General features: G+C 42.9%; 1 long non-coding RNA gene across 1 annotated transcript; it reads right to left on the bottom strand.

Moving 5' to 3' along the window:
- Positions 1-1,295: 1,295 nt before the first annotated feature.
- Positions 1,296-7,398, bottom strand: LOC109265180 (uncharacterized). Its single transcript, XR_002079069.2, has 3 exons — positions 6,478-7,398; positions 2,405-2,510; positions 1,296-1,916 (listed from the first exon to the last, which is right to left on the bottom strand). It is a non-coding gene; the product is annotated as an uncharacterized LOC109265180 (long non-coding RNA).
- Positions 7,399-14,199: the final 6,801 nt, after the last annotated feature.

Raw genomic sequence — 14,199 nt, 5'->3', positions numbered from 1 at the left:
AAAAAAGGTTATCCACGCAGAAAAATATGAAATTAGATTCCTCTATCACAACATATACCAAAATTAACTCCACATGTATTAAGAGCCTAACTACAAAAACTAAGATATTAAAACTCTTAACAAAAATCATAGGTAAATATCTTTCCGACTGAGACAGAGAAGAATTTCTTAAACAATACTCAAAAAAAAAAAAAAATGCTAACCATACAAACATTTATAAATTTGGCAATACTAAAATTTAGAACTTTTATTTGTCAGAGCACCTGAGTGGCTCAGGTGCTTAAGCATTCAACTCTTGATTTCCACTCAGGTCATGATCTCATGGTTTGTGAGATCAAGCCCCACATTAGGCTCTGCGCTGACAGCACAGAGCCTGCTTGGGTTTCTGTTTCTCCCTCTCTCTACACCCTTCTTCTGCTCACACTCTCTGTCTCTTTCTCAAAATAAACACTTTTAAAAATTAAAAAAATAAAACTTCTGTTTGTCAAATGAAAGTGAAAACAAGCTGCAAGTAGGGAAAAGATAAGGGCAATATATACTAATCATTCTTCCACATAGTTGCAAATGGAGGACAAAACAGAAGAGACTCATAAATATGGAGAACAAACTGAGGGTTACAGGAGAGGTTGTGGGAGGGGGGATGGGCTAAATGGGTAAGGGGCACTAAAGAATCTACTCCCGAAATCATTGTTGCACTATATGCTAACTAATTTGGATGTAAATTTTAAAAAATAAAAAATTAAATTAAAAAAAATTATCATTCTTGGACAATAAGCATAACTCGTATTGTCCTAGGAAAACCAAGACGCAAGGTCTCCCCACGTCAGGCCCAGCAGCTGTACTACTGGCGTGAAATTATGAGGGACTTCTGCCCTTGAACACCTGGCAACAGCCACAAGGACATGCTTAGTGATGCTGCTTGCAAGAGCAAAACGTGGTGTTATGGACTGAATGTTTGTGTCTGTACAAAACTCATATGTTGGAGCCCTAACTCCCCCAGTGTGATAGCTGAAGGTGAGGTCTTTGGGAGGTAAATAGGTTTAGATCATGAAGTCGTGAGGGTGGGACCTCCATGATGGGATTGACGTCCTTACAAGAAGAGAAATCAGAGCTCTCTCTTTCTCTACCATGTGAGGACAAGCAAGAAGGTAGCCATCTTCCAGCCAGGAAGAGGAACCTCACTGAGAACTGAATTGGCCAGCACCTTGATCTTAGACTTCCCAGCTTCTAGAACTGTGAGAAACAAACATCTGTTGTTGAAGCCACCCAAACCCTGATACTTTGTTATAGCAGCCCAAGCTAACTTAAACACCTAGAAATAATCCAAATACCCATCAACAAGAGAGTAGATGAAGTAACTATGATGTATTCACGCAATAGTATACAACAGGTCAACAAGATTAAGCTAAAGCTTTACACAACAGTATGAATAAATCCTAAAAACATAATGTTGAGTTGTTAAAGAGCAAGTCCTAAATGGATATATGCGGCATAATATGCTTTTTATCAAATTAAAAGCAACTTTTTAAAAAGTTTCCTTTGTACATGTGGATCAATTTATGCTATGTCAACTTAACTACAAGCTAGAACTACATTTCCCAGAATTCCCTTTCCTGCATAGTTCTGGGTTGGGAAGGCCCTCAGAAGATATTTTGAACAATATTTAGAAGGTGGGCCTTCCTTATGTTCAGAAGGCTGATACAAGGTACCAGCACTGTTGCAACCCACACACATTGCCACAGACCTGCTGGCTCATCATGTTGACATGGCGCAGCAGGTGAGTCCACAGCAACTCCATTTTCTCCTCGACCTTCTGTGAATCCTGGCCCAGCAAGTGCAGCTCCTGGGGCATCAGTTGAAGCCATACCTCCTCAGCAACTGCTAGGTCTTTTCCTTCAGCTTCTCCAACTCTTGGTCTCGGTCCAGCACCAAAAAATAACCATATAGCAACAATTTAACTAGCTGGGGCAACTACATGGAGTTGAATCTCTGTAATAAATTCCATATTCTATATCACTCCTGTGGTTCTGTTTCTATGATCAAACCCTGACATATAACAAGATAAAACAATCTAAAAAAGCAAGCAAAGAAATGATAAATACAGGACTCAGAATGCTGGTTACTCAGGTTGAGAGAAGGCAAGAAAGCAGACTGGAGGAAACCATAAATGTAACGTATTTTCATAATTCTAGTTTTTGTGCTGTGGCGTGTGTTCACAGTGACCTATAGCATAAAAAATAAATACACTTGGGCTTATGAATGGATAGATAGCCAAGCATGGGCCAATGAAGGATCATGAATACTCTAATTATGTAAACCTAAGGTGAGAGAAAGGGCAGAGAGACTACAAGTAATTTCTTTTGAAAGGAGATACCCTAGGGATGACATCATCTCTTTAATTTACCTCCTGTTGATTTAGACATAGTTCCCTGGGCACATCTAATTGCAAAGGCAAATATCTCCACTTGGGCAGGCCATGTTATCTGAATGAACTTCAAGATGATCGAGGTCTAAAGGGAAGAAGAAGACAACGGCTACTGGGAGATAATGAACAGGCTCTGCCCCAGGTAAGGGCTATGGAGACATGGATTTATGCGGTAATTTGAAAAAAAAATTGGTAAGCTCTATAATGAACAGAGGTGTCAAAAAGCACTCCATGAACCAATGTATAAAACCAAGAGGTTGGTGGGCAAATGTGGATATTTGTGTTGAAGTCCTCCCAAAGGACCTTCTGAAAGGCACTGAGATTTTCTTTAGGAGAATCATTTCCTCTCCATTGGATATTCTCTTCTGCGACTATTATCAGGTACCATGTTTTCCCCAAGGTGCAGCCAAAAGGCCTGTCTTAATTTAGCTCTCGCAAAAGTAAACTGAAAAGTCAGTAGAGTTACACGAGACTGAGAAAGTGGAGGCCAAATTCTCCTAATAGCAGATGCTCCTTCAGTGCCTCCCATCCTAGCCTTCTGAGATGCCTTGTCTCAAATCCATTTTCAGATCTGGTTCTCTAGTTTCTTTGCCATCTTTGGAAGCTTCCAGTGTCCTTCCAGATAAACTTTCAATAAACTTCCAGTAAAGTTGCCAGAGTTGGTTTCTGTTGTTTGTGGCCAGAAAACATAATTGGTATACCTGGAGACCTGATACGCCTGGAAACTCCATAAGCCTGGATACCTAATAAACCCGGACATCACTGCCACTGATCTGGACCTTTATCAATGGAAGTCATCTCTCTGCACTTCAGGTTTCTTATCTACAAAATGAAAGGATTTAAATAGGTTTCCACTAGGTGGTAAGATTCCATGATTTGATTTAAGCCAAATTGATGATCAAAGAAGGGAAACTTACGAACTCTTGCCTAACTTCTTACAAACAGCCTAACTTCCAGACTCCATTCTGTGCCAGGGCCACAGCCTCCTATAAATATAAATAGGACCATTGCAGGTTGACCCTTGCAAAAGATAGAAAGGCAACAACAAAGGCCAGCTCCCAGATTTTACCCCTACCCTATCAGGAAAGTGACCAAAAAGAGGGATTCATGGAAAAAAAAAAAGTGTTTTGCTTTTATCCAGAGGAATTCTGGGCAGATAAAGCCAGGCTGCCCACGGAATTCCTATTATGTCAAATTCCTGGTGCATATGTAATTGAATTTCTCTTTGTCACTCCCATCACCACTACTTCTGGAAAAAGGCATGTTGAGGCGGGGAAAGAGTGATGCACATAGTCTGTTGTTCTCCTACATAGATTCCATAAACAAATGCTCAAGTTGGAAAAATGAAGCTGAAGTCAGTTATCCTCTTCCAGCTAACAATGTAGTTGAGCAAATGTAGCAATATTGCAGAGAACGAGCCAACCCAGAACCCTACCTATGAAGTTGTGATAATTTCCCAAGATGTCCAGGGGAGAGCAGAGATGCAGCTGATAAAGTGCATGGCATGGATTGAACAGCATGAAGAAAGCAACTGACTGCAGCTGTCTGTGTGATTTGGCAACCTGCAACTATCCAGACAAATCTAAACAAATCACTACCCCCTGACTTCCTGATGCCTCCAGGAAAGCCCTACAATGACTGCTCTATGCTGGCCTCCTAGGTAGGGGTGAGGGAAATATGCAGATTCCACAACTTTAGGGCTTGCCTAGGGCTTTAGCTCAAAGTAGCAGCTGCCACCCTTCCACAGATTTGACTGTTTTCTGCAAAATCCAAGTTTTCATTAACTGATCATATGTTTTCAGCCCTTCCCACTGTGGTGTGGTGTCCACAGCTAGCATGGTAGGCACCAAAGTCCCATTCCCCCCATAGCTCAGCCTTATGGAATCCCAACACCCAACAGGTAGCCCCAGCTGGGGGAAGCTGAGGTTTGCCCTCTGCCCACCTGGCTGTGCCTTTCTAACTCTGTTTCCAAGGTTTAAGTGGGAGCTTTAGTAACTGGGTCCATGCATGTGGCTGTCACCTGGAGGCACATGTCCAACCCTGATTCCTGGCAGCTGCCTTCCCCCAATCTCTCCTGCAGCTGCCAGGATGGCTACAGCTCTGCTTGGCGGCCACACTCATCTGGTTAAACACATTTCACTGGTGGGAAAGAGATTTATCTGCTCTTACTGGTCTAGAACTTGATGTAGAATGGGTGGGTGGGAAAGAAATCTTACCCACGGAAGTCTCCTCCCCTCAAAAAAAGAGAGAGACAGAGACAGAGACAGAGGGAAATTTAAAACTTGCTCTTTTTGCCCCAGCAGCACTTCAGTGAAGCAGCACTGAGGGAGGTTGTGACAAAACAGTCTGATGGGCCACCAGCAGAGACTACTGGGTCCCTTCAGGGAGAGTTGTGGACCCATCAGAAAGCCATGGCTTAGAAACACTGAGGAGGGGAAGAGTAGGGCAAACCTGTCCTCACAGCCAGCACAGTGAAAAAGTGCTCTCTCCACACAGCACGTTTGAGGAAGGGCAATGAGAGGGGTCTGAGTGCAGTCAAGACAGCTCAGGTGGTGTGGACAGCAGAACAAGAGGGTTCCTCCAGGAAGTCAGCAACCCAGAGAAAAAAATGGGAAGAAAGATAGAGAGAGAGAACGGAGCTACTCTATATAATGATTATAAGTCAACATAATCACAGAAGAAACTTCTGAGCACTTAGTTTGTTGCCATGTACACAGCAGGTACTCAATAAAAACTTGCTGGTAATGGAGTTAAGTGTGATTTGCTAGATAAAGCCTGCTTTACTGTAAGTGAAATAAATACGGTATCTATTGGGGCATCTGTGTGACTCAGTTGGTTGAGTATCCAACTCTTGATTTTGGCTCATGTCATGATCTTCCAGTCGTGGGGTCAAGCCCAATGTTGGGCTCCACACCCAGGGTGGAGCCTGCTTGGGAGTCTCTCTCACCCTCTTCCTCTGCCCCTCCCCTGTGCACTCACATTCTCTCTCTCTCTCTCTCTCTCTCTCTCAAAATAAATAAGTAAATAAATAAATAAATAAATAAATACAGTAACTAATTAAATCCAATTGAAAGGAAGCAGGTTAGTAGTATAATCCAAAGAGCAATGGAAAAATGGTCCCTGTCCCAACTCTCTCCCCTACTGGAGCTGCCAGTGTGCTAGAAATTTCCAGTTTCCTCTACTAGATTAAGGGAGTAAAGAGAAGTGTTGCAAGGCAAATATTGTCCAGGAGAGATAGTCATGAAACTACTATGATCTACCTTTCATCCAGGACGGCAAGTTGAATCCAACTCAAGAGCCAGCACTGATAGATTCATAGGAGTGCCTGGAGCTCTGGCCTGAGAAGGCTGTGAAGCCCCACCTGGCTCACTAGAAAGTAGTACCATGCCAAAATCACCAATAACTGCAGGGATGTGGAAAGGAGATTGGTATGAGAAATGCCATGTATTTGCCATACCTGCCACTTAGCCTGAATTCTTTGGACATATCAGCCTCACCTTACAGGCTCCTAAGGGAACATAAACTGAAATGAACATTCACAATTTAGTAAGATTCCAAAACATGAGGGTTTTGCCTTAAAAAAAGCAGGCCAAGACATTGATAGGCAGTATTATCCATGTGAGTTTGAGGGTAGGGGACTGGAAAAAGGTTACCTGAAATCTAATTTTGCCTACTTCGATCTTGGCTTGAATGAGCATGTACTACAGACTCTACAGTCTGGAGGACCACCACAGCTTTTACTCCCTATTATGTGAATTTTTCTGGCCTTTGTCAAGCATCAAGTTCCCCCAACCACAGAGGAGAGTGAACGTGTCACTCTGTAGGCACCAAGGGATGTGCCAACAGCCTGCCATGAGCAACATAGGTCTTTGAAGCCTCGGTTTTCATGAATTTAAGAATTCATGTAAAGTTCATATGCTATTATATGACTATTTGTTTTCATGTAGAAATATTTAAATCACTGCTCAGTTCTATGAGAGTAATGTTATCTGTTGTAACTGATCAAGCCCAAACCCTCAGTGGTTTAACACTTTAGATGTATATTCACTTACCTAAAGTCTGTGTGGGTGTGGCTGGTGGGTGGACAACCTGCCCTGTGGCCTTGTGACTCTACCCTCCTTCAGAGCCTCTGCAACCTCTCCATTCAACTGTGAGATGGGGAGAGAAGTGCTTCTTAATTGCTTCAGCCCAAAATTAACAGCCATCCTCCCCACATCCCTTGAGCAAAATGTCATCACATGGCCCCAATTAAATGCAAGAGAAGCTGGTAAATATAATCCCTGATTACCCAGCAACAAACTCTGGGTAATTTTACCTCTTTAGTTAATGTCTTAACTTCTCCATCTCCCCAAACCAGGGAGAAAAGTTAATCTTCCAGAAAGCTGTGCTGAGTTTTATCCCCTATCTTTACTCATCCCAAGAAAATTACCACATATTCCCAGAAGGGTATCTATCCCCATTTAAGAAACACATAAGTAGTCCATTTTCAATAAGATTCCATTTCCATCTGTAACCTCGATGGAAACCAATTTGAATGGACTACCCAATTTATCTCCTCTTCTCTCTGTTCCCTTTCTCATCCTCTCAATCCAGTTAGGTACCATCATGATTTTGAAAATGGGCCCAAAGCCATGTTGAATATTACCAGGAAATGGCTGGCTGGCTGTCTACCAAGAGGCCTTCCAAAGTGGCATTATCTTAATGAATTTTTCACAGTCCGAGGTCTGGCCAGAAGATGTGCAAGTCCAAAAATTCAATCTTGTTAGTGTTCCAGGATCTGCCTGCCTTGGGAGAGCTGACTTCTGTGAACTAAATTCAGAAAACACCAAAACTTCTCACCAAAATGTCAATACCTCTATCAACAAGGGGATGTGCAGTTGTCAGAAAGATCAAATACTCACACTCTTCTCCCCAGCACCTTTTTTCCCTACAGAAAATCTACACAGGAAGTTGATTATAATTGGAAATCTCCTTAGTGAGTCTGGAATCAGAGCAAGGACAGTTTAGTTAGATGACTTGAAAGCTTAACGGCATCACATGGCTGGGACCTGATGAAGCCATTACCCCTGGAACATTCATTCCGGGTTTTCAGGGTTCCCTCTGGCTTGTCCTCCAAGTTCTGTGCCCGCCAGCTTTCTGATTGACATATTCTTTCTGATTGACATATTCTCTCTTTAGACACATCCAGACCATCAATGGGGTTATTGTCACATCCATCCTTTGCCTTCTTAAGACATGGCTGACTCTTTGTCTCTAAGGTGTATTTGTATATGTCTGATCTCATTCATTGTGTTGATTTTATAACGTAGGTCTCAGATCTCAGAAAAGAGAAAAGGGGGAAAAGGCAGGTAGTTCATGCTCCTCTCTGCCTACACCAGCAGATATTTTCCTAAAATGGAATGTAAGAACTTATTTGGAACATGGAGATATTGGATATTTGTAGATCTTTGATCGAAAAAAAAAAAAATACTTCTCTCCTCTTTTGCAGAGACTGAGGCAGACTCAGTAAGATGATTGCAGGCTTCCCAGTCAAGGTCATAACCCAGAGCTGCTAGCAGCAAATACACACTGAAAGATGAGTCCTAATCAAAGCCAAGAAAGTTCGCCAAGTTCAGCACCAGGAAAGGTATTGAGTTTCAGTTGTGCTGGGTGAGAACCAGACTGTGGATAGAGGGTCAGGTAAAGATCACTAGCCATGGTGCAAGAAACAGGCCTGGAAACAAATGGCAAGGAGGGTTCCAGTGCAACAGAACAAGGTAGAAGCATGAAAACAGGATACCAAGAAGCTCCTTCTTATTGGATACTGGTCAGTTTAAAGCCCAAGCCCAAGCCAGACACCGGTCAGTCTGGGAAAGCAATCTTTAACTCAGTTTGCAACATCAACAGGCAATCTCACAGGGTGGTGAAGAAAGGGACTCAAGCATGGAGAACCATGAAAGATGGTCCACAGCCAGACTGCACTCACATCGAACCAGAATATACAAGAGACCTGCTTTGCAGTTGCAGCTCTGACAAATGATTGGAAGCTTGACTTCTGCAACTCACTTTACCTCTTCTGTTAAATGAGGCATTTGAAATCAATGCTCTCCTTTCCTGATGTATGACTGACACTGTGCCTGCAAAGATAATGCACCCCTCTGAGCACACATCTATGAATATCCCGTGCTGAAAAGATCACCTGCTAGAAAAAAAAAAGGCGGTGTTGTAAAAACTTTTAAATTTATAACCAAATACATACATAAACGTGTGTAAACCAGTCCTGTAACCAGCCCCCAGATTGAAGAAACAGGACATTTTCAGCATCTCAAAAGCTTCCCTATGTACCTTCCCTGTAGCTACCTAACCCCCAAAGGCGTCACCATCCTGAGTTTCAAACAGGATGACAAGATTAGTTTTGCCTATTGTAGAACTGTATGTAAATTGGACCATACAGTGTGTACTCTTTTGTGTCTGGTTTTTCCCACCCGATTACTTGTGAGACTCACCCATATCATTGCAGGTAGCTAGGGTTAGTTACTCTCACAGCGCTTCCAGTGGTCCACTCTATGAATATACTGCAATGTATTTATCCACTTTATCGTCCATGAACTTTTGAGTTCTTTCTGATTTGGGTATCACGAAGAATGCTGCTATGAAAATTCTTATACGTGTCCCTGGGTGCACATTTGTAAGCATCTCTGAATTTGTTACCTATTGCTGTGGAACCAATTACCACACAATTCAAACTGCACACATTATCTCAGTTTCTGTGAATCAAGAGTCTGAACACAGCTTAGCTAGACCGTCTGCTTCAGGGTCCCTCACAAAGGAGAATCAAGGTGTCAGCAAGGGCTGGGATCTCATCTGAAGTCCAAACTGGGGAAGGATTTACTTCCAAGCTCCCACTGCGGTTGGCATACCTCAACTTCTGGAAGACTATTGGACTGAAGGCCTCAGTGCCTAGCTGGCTATTGGCCAAAGGTCACATTTAGTTCCGTGCCATATAAGGCTCTCTCCAACATCAAAGCGTGGAAGCCAAGAAGGCAATAGAGAGAATATGCTAGCAAGATAGAAGTTACAGTTTTAGGAAACGTAATCAGAGAAGTCATATCCCATCATAACTGTTGTATTTTGCTGGTTAGAAGAAGGTCACATCTTAGTGTCTGCCTACCACCAACACTGTTGCAATCATAACTGGGAATGGAGCTATCTGCTCCCAAGTGCAGCTTTGGTTATGGAAACCCACTAGTTTTCCAGGGTGATTCTACCAGTTCACACCCTCACCAGCATTTGCTCCACATCTGAGATTGGTTTTTACACAGGTTTCCTTCTGGTGTGAGTTATCAAATTGGTTCCGGTGAAACTGAAAAATAGCTTTCTGCACCAGGATCTGTACAGTACGTTGGGAATGTGTCTAACTCCTTGACTGAACAGAGAGGCAGAATTCAGAATTCTCGGACCTGCTCACCCCATGTCTACCCTGTCCTTAGAGGCGACGAATCTCTGTGAAACACAAAGTCAGAGAAGGGGCACCATTGGTAGTGGCCACCACGCCATAGGGTGAGGGGTCTGGCTAGAGGGCTACCAACTCATTTACCAGAGTCCCCTGTAATTAGCCAGCCTCCATCAAGCCTGGGGTGAGCCACAGAAGTGACTCTGACTGGGTCCTGAGCTGTCAACCAGTCCCGCATGGATTCCCAGCAGCAGGCAATGTGTCTGTCGTCCTTCCTCTTCTCCCTGGCAACGCACACTGTGGACGTTCAATAACTGATGGAACCCGATAGGAGTAAGAACACTTGCAGGCGTCTCCTCCCAAGAAGTGCTTCCTAGATTTCTCCATTTCAAACAGAACACAGACCTGGAATATAAAAGAATTTGGGAGGAAGAGCATCAAATGGGATGAGGGCATTTTTAGGATTTACGGGAGTGTGATTAATATCTCTGCCCGGGGCACTTGGGTGGCTCAGTAGGTTAAATGTCTGACTCTCGATTTCCGCTCGGGTCGTGATCTCACGGCTCCTGAGTTCAAGTCCCGCATCCAGCTCTGCGCTGACAGTGCGGCACCTACTTGGGATTCTCTCTCTCCCTCACTCTCTGCCCCTCCCCCTCTCTCAAAATGAATACACAAACTTTAAAAAATATATACTCTGCCCATGCATGTCTAGCAGGGTAGCATCCTGAAAGCCATTAAATAGTGGTGGTAACAGTAATACGAGCAAGCTGGCTGAATTTGCAAAACTTCAAAATGTCTTCAAAGAAGTTCTTGAGAGACAATTGACTTGAATATGTTCTGCATAAAAATACCCTCCCGCGGACACCTGTGAAATGTTGAGGCTAATTGGGGCTTCTGATGCTGATTGTGAAGGAGTCTGGGGGTTGCTGTTTTCCCTCCACTGAACTCCATCTCTTTTTCTACTACTCCCTTTCATTGGGGCTGTTAGTGTATCGGATGTAAAGAGTATTAAATGGAAGCGTGCTTTTGTGTGGAAGTCATTACAGTGAACACCTGTTCACTGTTGAGTTTAATTGGACTACAGCTGGTGCTGATTGTGTGTGAAGGGGGGCCGCTCCTCTCGCCCGCCGAGGAGTTCACTGTCAGTGGTAACAGTGGGGAAGTCAACGCTAGGAAGTTGAACACGCACGTGCCACGGTCAAGTAGTATATGTCCTGAATGGCTAGTTGCCTCTGAGGTATCCTAGGGTAAATTTAGCCAGGCAAGAAGTAAAAAAGGCGTCTGCATCTTTGGTCCATTTCATTATATCAGCTCAGTTCCACACATGAAATTTCAGGGGAACACGGGGGGAAATGATTGATATTATTAGCATAATGATTTACAAAGGAAACAAAGAAATGGCAAGTTTGTGCAGAGTGATATTCTTAGCAATATTGGCTGCTCGCCTGTGTCCAGAGATGATGAGCATTGAACACACATAGAAACAGGAAGCCAATAACAGGTCAGGGGTAGGCAGACAGTGGCAAATTCAGATTACATTCCTGATTGAAGCACAGAAAAAGACTCTGTAGCCTCTAACAATAATAATAATAATAATGACAAATTCAAGCTGTTGACTTAAAAGGAACAGATGCTGACTTGCAGATTTCAGTAGTTTCAATGTAATTCACATTACTTATTTATTTAATATCAAAATGCATTGAAACAATGAAACATTGGGTTCTACTTTATAAAGGCCCTTGCTTCATATTCATATTTATATTCATAGTATTAACCTCCATGCTTCTGAGGATGACCTCTGTGCCCCAGGGATGGGAATGATCTCCTAGAAACCATGAAATATCCACTCTGAATCTACACATTCAATGCAATCCCTACCAAAATACCAACAGCATTTTTCACAGGACGATCACAAACAATTCTAAAATTTGTATGGAACCACAGAAGACCCTGAATAGCCCAAGTAATCTTAAAATGGAAAAGCAAAGCTTGGAGGCATCACAATTCCAGACTCCCAAGTTATATTACAAAGCTGAAGTAATCAAAACAGTATAGTACCAGCACAAAAAGGGGCACAGAGATCAATGGAACAGAATTGAAAACCCAGAAATAAACTCACAATTTTATGGTCAATTAATCTTCGACAAAACAGGAAAGAATATCCAATGGAAAAAAGACAGTATCTTCAACAAATGGTGTTGGGAAAACTGGACAGCCACAGGCAAAAGAATGAGACTGGACCACTTTCTTACACCATACACAAAAGAAATTCAAAATGGATAAAAGACCCAAATGTGAGACCTGAACCCATAAATATCCTAGAAAAGGGCACAAGCAGTAACTTCTCTGACATAGGCTGTAGCAACTTTTTTTTAGATAGGTCTCCTGAGGCAAGGAAAACAAAAGCAAAAATTAACTATTAGGACTACATCAAAATACAAACCTTCTGCACAGTGAAGGAAGCAACAAAACAAAAAGGCAACTACCAAATGGGAGAAGGTATTTGCAAATGGCATATCTGATAAGGAGTTGGTATCCAAAATATATAAAGAACTTATAAAACTCAACACAAAAAAAATCCAATTAAAAAATGGGCAGAAGACATTATCAGACATTTCTACAAAGACAACATCCAGGTGACCAAAAGACACATGAAAACATGCTCATCACCACTTATCAGCAGGAAAATGCAAATCAAAGCTACAACGAGATATCACCTCACACCTGCCAGAATGGCTAAAATCAACAACACAAGAAACAACAGTGTTGGCAAGAATGTGGAGAAAAAGGAACCTTATTGCACCGTTGGTGGGAATGCAAACTGGTGCAGCCACTGTGCAAAACAGTACGGAATTTCCTCAAACATTATTCAGCCATTTGCAATGACATGGATGGAGCTAGAGAGGATAATGCTGAGTAGAATAAGTCACTCAGAGAAAGGCAAACACCATACGATTTCCCTCATGTATGGAATGTAAGAAAAGAGCAAAGGGAAGAAAGAGGGAGACGAACCAAGAAACAGAGTCTTCACTATAGAGAACAAACTGATGGTTACCAGAAGGGAGGTGGGGGGCAGGGGGGAAATGGGGGAAACAGGTGAGGGGGACGAAGGAGTGCACTGGTCATGATGAGCCCCGGCTGATGTATGTAAGTGTTGAATCACTGTATCATACAGTGGAACTAATATAACACCTGGAACTAATATAACACTGTATGCTAACTAACTGGAATTAAAATAAAAACTTAAAGAAATATCCATGCTAAAGCAAAGCTGATAGTGGGTTGGCACTGTTGGTGGAGCTCATCTCCCATTGTGGGAGCTAACAGGCACTGGGGGGCGGGGGTGAGAGGGGGGAATGACCCACCTTTGGGGAGGTGAAACAGAATTGCTCCTGAAAATAATGAGTCAGATGAATGGCTGTGTCTAAAAACTACTCCAGGAATCCATTTTTTGCTGTTTGGATATTGACACGATCCCTTTACCCATAGAATAAGAAAGCCCACTTGACCCTTTTTGCTTGCTGAGACTGAGGCCCATGTCACCGCCCTCAGCCTGGGATGGAAAATGAGGTTGAGACTTTTTCCTAGATCCAAAATCAGGGCAAGATGTAAAATATGTAAAATATGAACCTCTCCTACGTCAAGCTCAACAGCTCCCCACCCCCCACCCCCGACGATCACAGCAGCCTTGGTCCCAGAGATGCAGCCACCCCGTGAACTCACCAAGGCCTCACTGGGGTCGGAATCCGGCTCCACCGTGCCATTTTCTCTGTCTGTGCGGTCTTGGATTAGTCATTCCACCCCGTGGGTAGGATCAAATGAAAAAAACTTTGCAAAAATGCTTTGTCAACTGTGAAGAGCCTTACAAATATAGAGACGTTTATGACTCATGGGGCAGTTTTTCAGTCCAACTGAAAACAGATTTTTCTGTGTGAGAAACTGTTCCCGTGAAAGGCAACAGTGAGAGATTTAAGGGCGGGAAGTGTTTGCTCTCTCCTCCGTTCTCTTTTTGATTGCTTATGATGAATGATTCCTTTCAAGCCCACACCAGATACAGCATGGCTGCTGATCAATCGATGGTCTTCCCCAATTGTTTCCTTTAGTTCTCCACTCTTCAACCAAATATTACAGTTGCGCTCTTTTAGGAAACAGGCACACACATACCCACACATGCACAAGCATCCTCTGTTTCCCAGCACAGATGGTAAGCAGTTTGAGTTCGTATAAATGAGGTCACAGATACTTCCATGTATTTTGGCGTGGGCTTTCTATAGCTATGCTAATCCCCATCAACACCCCGGGTCACTGGAAAACATGAGATGCCCTTGATCAAATGACGTGA

Source organism: Panthera pardus, unplaced genomic scaffold, assembly GCF_024362965.1.
Source record: "Panthera pardus isolate Hobbes unplaced genomic scaffold, ASM2436296v1 HiC_scaffold_10, whole genome shotgun sequence".
NCBI lineage: Eukaryota > Metazoa > Chordata > Mammalia > Carnivora > Felidae > Panthera > Panthera pardus.
This window is presented reverse-complemented; position numbering and strand designations above follow the sequence as displayed.